This window comes from Pyxicephalus adspersus, chromosome 6, assembly GCF_032062135.1.
Source record: "Pyxicephalus adspersus chromosome 6, UCB_Pads_2.0, whole genome shotgun sequence".
NCBI lineage: Eukaryota > Metazoa > Chordata > Amphibia > Anura > Pyxicephalidae > Pyxicephalus > Pyxicephalus adspersus.
This window is the reverse complement of record NC_092863.1, coordinates 437,860-443,859: the sequence shown is the minus strand read 5'-3', so window position 1 is coordinate 443,859 and position 6,000 is coordinate 437,860. Positions and strand designations below refer to the sequence as shown.

At 42.0% G+C, this 6,000-nt stretch overlaps 1 protein-coding gene across 6 annotated transcripts in view; it reads left to right on the top strand.

Moving 5' to 3' along the window:
- The window catches only part of TEX2 (testis expressed 2), a 23,689-nt gene that overhangs the window by 546 nt on the left and 17,143 nt on the right, over positions 1 to 6,000 (top strand). The window contains exon 1 of one of the 6 annotated variants that reach the window (XM_072414061.1): positions 4,831 to 4,950. The exons of 2 other annotated variants lie outside the window; for them this stretch is intronic. The gene's annotated coding sequence lies outside the window, so the exon portion shown is untranslated. Of the gene's footprint in view, positions 1 to 4,830; positions 5,001 to 5,092; positions 5,251 to 6,000 lie in introns of those variants that run through there. 3 more of the 6 variants (XM_072414057.1, XM_072414056.1, XM_072414060.1) reach the window with 3 other exon arrangements.

Here is a 6,000-nt window from a genome sequence, read left to right as displayed (position 1 = left end):
GTACAGCCCAGTCAACTCCTGATACCGAGTAATAACCCTAAAGACACCCACGTACAGCCCAGTCAACTCCTGATACCGGGTAATAACCCTAAAGACACCCAGGTACAGCCCAGTAACCTCCTGATACCGGGTAATAACCCTAAAGACACCCAGGTACAGCTCAGTAACATTCTGATAAAGGGTAAAAACCCCAAAGACACCCAGGTATAGCCCAGTAACCTCCTGATACCAGGTAATAACCCTAAAGTCACCCAGGTACAGCCAGTAACATCCTGATACCGGGTATTAACTGTAAAGAGACACCCAGGTACAGCTCAGTAACATCCTGATACCGGGTAATAACCCCAAAGACACCCAGGTACAGCCCGGTAACATCCTGATATCGGGTAATAACCTTAAAGACAACCAGGTACAGCCCAGTAATCTCCTGATACCGGGTAATAACCCTAAAGACAATCAGGTACAACCCAGTAACATCTTGATACCGGGTAATAACCCTAAAAACATGCAGGTACAACCCAGTAACATCCTCATACCAGGTAAAAACCCTAAAGACACCCAGGTACAGCTCAGTAACCTCCCAATACCGGGTAATAATCCTAAAAAACCCAGGTACAGCTCAGAAACATCCTAATACCCAGTAATAATCCTGAGGACACCCAGTTACAGTTTAGTAATATCCTAATAATGCTGAGGACTCCCTGTTACAGTTTAGTTACATCCTGATACTGGGTAATATTCCTGAGGACACCCTGTTACAGTTTAGTAACATCCTGATACCGGGTAATAATGCTGAGGACACCCTGTTACAGTTTAGTAACATCCTGATACTGGGTAATAATCCTGAGGACACCCTGTCAAGCTTGGTACCATCCTAATACTGGGTAATAATACTGAGGACACCCTGTTACAGTTTAGTAACATCCTAATACTGAGTTTTAATCCTGAAGACACCCAGGTACAGTTTAGTAACATCCTGATACCGGGTAATAATGCTGAGGACTCCCTGTAACAGTTTAGTACCATCCTGATACTGGGTAATAACCCTCAGGACTCCCTGTTACTGCTTAGTAACATCCTGATACTGGGTATTAATCCGGAGGAAACCCTGTTACAGCTTAGTAACATCCTTTTACTGGGTATTAATCCTGAGGACACCCTGTTATAGTTTAGTACCATCCTAATAATGGGTAATAATGCTGAGGACACCCTGTTACCCAGTATCAGGATGTTACTAAACTGTAACAGGGTGTCCTCAGCATTATTACCTGGTATCAGGATGTTACTTAGCTGTAACAAGGTGTCCCCAGGATTAATACTCAGTATCAGGATGTTACTAAACTGTATTAATCCTGAGGACACCTTGTTACAGCTAAGTAACATCCTGATACCAGGTAATAATTCTCAGGACACCTTGTTACAGGTTAGTACCATCCTAATACTGGGTATTAATCCTGAGGACACCCTGTTACTGTTTAGTACCATCCTAATACAGATAATAATACTGAGGACACCCTGCTTAGTTTAGTAACATCCTGATACCGGCTAACAATCCTGAGGACACCCTGTTAGTTTAGTAACATCCTGATACTGGGTATATATCCTGAGGACACCCTGTTATAGTTTAGTACCATCCGAATACCGGGTAATAATGCTGAGGACACCCTGCTCAGTTTAGTAACATCCTGATACCGACTAGCAATCCTGAGGACACCCTGTTACAGTTTAGTAACATCCTGATACTGGGTATTAATCCTGAGGACACCTTGTTACAGCTTAGTAACATCCTGATACTGGGTAATAATGCTGAGGACACCCTGCTCAGTTTAGTAACATCCTAATACGGGGTAATAATGCTGAGGACTCCCTGTTACAGTTTAGTTACAGTTTAGTTACATCCTAATACTGGGTAATAATCCTGAGGACACCCTGTTACGGTTTAGTAACATCCTGATATTGGGTAATAATGCTGAGGACACCCGGTTACTGCTTCGTAACATCCTGATACTGGGCATTAATCCTGAGGACACCTTGTTACAGTTTAGTACCATCCTATTACCCTGTAATAATGCTTAGGACACCCTGCTGAGTTTAGTAACATCCTGATACTGGGTATTAATCCAGAGGACACTTGTTACAGCTTAGTAACATCCTGATACTGGGTAATAATCCTGAGGACACCCTGTTACAGTTTAGTAACATCCTGATACTGGGTATTAATCCTGAAGACACCCTGGTACAGTTTAGTACCATTCAGATACCAGGTAATAATGCTGAGGACTCCTTGTTACAGTTTAGTAACATGCAGATACTGGGTATTAATCCTGAGGACACCCTGTTAAAGTTTAGTAACATGCTGATACCGGGTATTAATCCTGAGGACACCCTGTTACAGTTTAGTAACATCCTGATACTGGGTATTAATCCAGAGGACACCCTGTTACTGCTTAGTACCTACCTAATACTGGGTATTAATCCTGAGGACATCCTGTTACAGTTTAGTACCATCCTAATACCAGATAATAATGCTGAGGACACCCTGTTACAGTTTAGTAACATCCTGATACTGGGTATTAATCCTGAGGACACCCTGTTATAGTTTAGTACCATCCTAATAATGGGTAAAAATGCTGAGGACACCCTGTTACAGCTTAGTAACATTATGATAATGGGTAATAATGCTGGGGACACACTGCTCAGTTTAGTAACATCCTGATAGCGGGTATGAATGCTGAGGACACACTGCTCAGTTTAGTAACATCCTAATTCTGGGTATTAATCCTGAAGACACCCAGTTACTGCTTAGTAACATCCTGATACTGGGTAATATTGCTGAGGACACCCCGTTTCCAGTAAATCCTGATATTTTACAATGATCTGGAGCATGCCCACAGCTGACACTATGACATAATTTGTCCTTTCTACCTTGTAATCACTCATACAACATCCTATGTTGCACATCGTACTTTGCACCAAGTAACTACTCATAGATCGCTGCACACCTGGAAGTAACTAGCTGCAAGGCACATTAACGTTTAACTCTGTAAGTACCACGCATCTGTTGATAACTCACAGATTTCTCTGTTACGGGCTGCTCTATTGTACCTTATAAAAAAAATCTGTTACTTTCACAGAGCCCAATTATATGCACCAAAACTCACTCCAAATGCCTCCAAACCTTCCCTCCATCTTATCAAACATGCTTAAATCTCCTGGAAAAAATACATTGGGTAGCAGCGAATAGATATGTATGTGTCCCTATTCACCACGGAGCACCCTGTGAGACCCCCTGTGATACCCAGTGCAGTCAGTGATACTCACATTAATCTCTTTCAGACACTGAATTTTCTTGGCATAGTGGGTGACATCCCATTACATATATCTAATGATGGGTGTCAGAAGAGCTGGGCCCAGGTAATATATATATATATATATATATATATATACATACATACATACATATAGTCATGTGAAAAAGTACACTTTTTTTGTATCAGGGTCTAATAGAAAGGAATCTGGTTCTTTGCGGGTTCTAAAATTACTGAAATTTTTCCTTAGATGTAAAAAAACACACAACGGTTCCCGCTGTGTCATTACTTATTTACCAAAAGTAAAGCCAAAATGGACTAGTGATATTTAGACAAGGACATTCCACAAAAGGTACTCTCCATGATTCAGTAGCTTGTACAACCACCTTTATTATCATTACCAAGAAGTTTTGTCCAACTCTTCTTTACAACATTGGTTCAGTTCATTGAGGTTTGTGGATGTTAATTCATGCACAGCTCCCACCACAGCATTTCGATGGGGTCTGGGCCATTGCAGCACATTGTTTCTTTTCTTTTTCAGCCATTATGTTGTAGAGTTGCTGCTGTCCTTGGGCTCTTTGTTCTGTTGCATGTCCCAATTGATCCCCACTTTTAGCTGCCACACAGTTTCTCGCACATTTGACTCTAGACTACTTTGGTATACAGAGAGTTCAGAAGCGACTCGATGACTGCAAGGTGCTCAGGTCCTGTGGCTGCAAATCATCACCCCTTCACCACTGTGCTTGATTGGTTGGTATAAAGTGCCTATTCCAATGTGCTATGTTTGGTTTTCACCAGATGTGGCGCTGTGCATTTTGGCTAGACATCTCCACTTTGGTCTGGTTAGTGCAACAGACATTGTTCCCGAAGTCTGCCATATTTATTTTATAGAAAATAAGCTTTCTCTTACTGCCATGAATTGTATTTAACATGCTTGTAATTGAACTGAAATGTCCAGAAATTCTGCAGAAAACAATTCAGTTATATGCATAGTGGGAGATGGAACTGAGGTGCATTTTGTCCTCAGATCACGGTTGGATCAGTTTGCTTGGTTGTGGACATTTTTAGGGCCTTCGTTTTAATGGCCGGATGTATAATTCAGTATAGAGGACCCTTTCATGCGGTACAAAGTGCGGACCCCGCTTATTGCATTTTACATATTACATCAGTCTAGAGGTTTCTTTGGCAGGGTCGCCATTACTTGTGAATGAAATGGAATCTTCAGCCAACATTCTTCTATCTTGGAAGATGACATTTGGGATGATCCGCTGTGATAGATGTCATTGTCTTACACTTGCTTCTGAGTGGAGTAGTCACTAGTGGTTTTGCTTTGTATTTAGTAGTCCATTGTTGACAATATGTTATCTCAGATAAGACCGGTGTCACACTGTGCTAAGCACCTGTTCATTGGTTGCTATGGGGCCCTGTTTGGTGGGGACAAAGTCCGGCACAGGTGATGTCATACGGGACAGTTTATGTACTGCCAGACGTAGTTACCCACAGTGCATTGGGCTACTGATAGCCGGAGACCATGGGAGAGCAGTTTATACTTCTGCTGAGGATAGTCACATGACCTTTCTGATGGAAAAGCAACAAAGGGGCCCCTGGAAATAAGCTATATAGGGGTCCGACACCTGGGGAAGTATGTTGACTGGATGCTGTATACAATCCCTTTATCAGCAGTGAGTCTTGGTAATGTCATTGCCATTTTTTCTGCTATTTCTTGATAATTTAGCCACTGGTAGGCGCTCAAACACCCATCATAGCAATTTTCACTTCTGGTGAATGTTAGAAACGGGCATGCTGTTTTTCTGATGTTATTACTTTCTATAAAATTCAACTTGTCCATGGAGCCAAAGAGAGATGTGCAGTCACCTGGCCGAATTGGGATATTTCAGTTTTCTGTGTAATCTGTGAATGGCGGAATCTGGCAGTTTTTAAGGTGATATGATATTATTTCCGATATACATATTGTGTACTCATTCCTGGCATGGTAATTATCCGGACTTCCTCCAATGTCGGTGTTATTTTTCATGTAATAATCCCTGATCATGCAACAAGTGATCAGCAAGCAACGATCTTACTTTTTATATTTCTACTAAAAAAATTCTGTAAAAGATTGTACACATATCCGGGGAGAGCAGGTTGTACACACTATGCGGTGACATAGGTAGCAGTGAGTACATCACACAGGTGGGATGACAGGTCTGTGATTCTTTATTTATACATTAGTGAAGGAAGGATTAATATGTCAAGGTGTATACAGCACAATTGTCTTTGCTTTATTACCCGCTGCTTGGGGTACATTTCCCACAGGGACATCTGATGCCATCCCAGGCCTTTCTCTGGGGAATATGATGCAGATTCCTTACTTTCTGTTCAGAAGGGCAGAGGCTGAGGGAGCTTCTGTATAAGTAACATTATGTACCCAGATCTGAGATTGGCATTGTGACTTTATCCAATACCTGACCTGTGCTGGACATTGGTGCCCACTGTGTGCCACCCAATCACCCTCTGTGTCCTGGGGTTGTTTGGTGTCCTTTCTCTCCAGGCTTGGTTCATATTGTACAAAGCAGGGTCCATGCACCGGCATCATAATACACCACTTTATTGGTTTCCTAAATGATCTGCATAGCGACCATTATTGGTACTTTGTCTTCTCATGCCTTTTTGCTGGCAGTGGTGCCTTTGT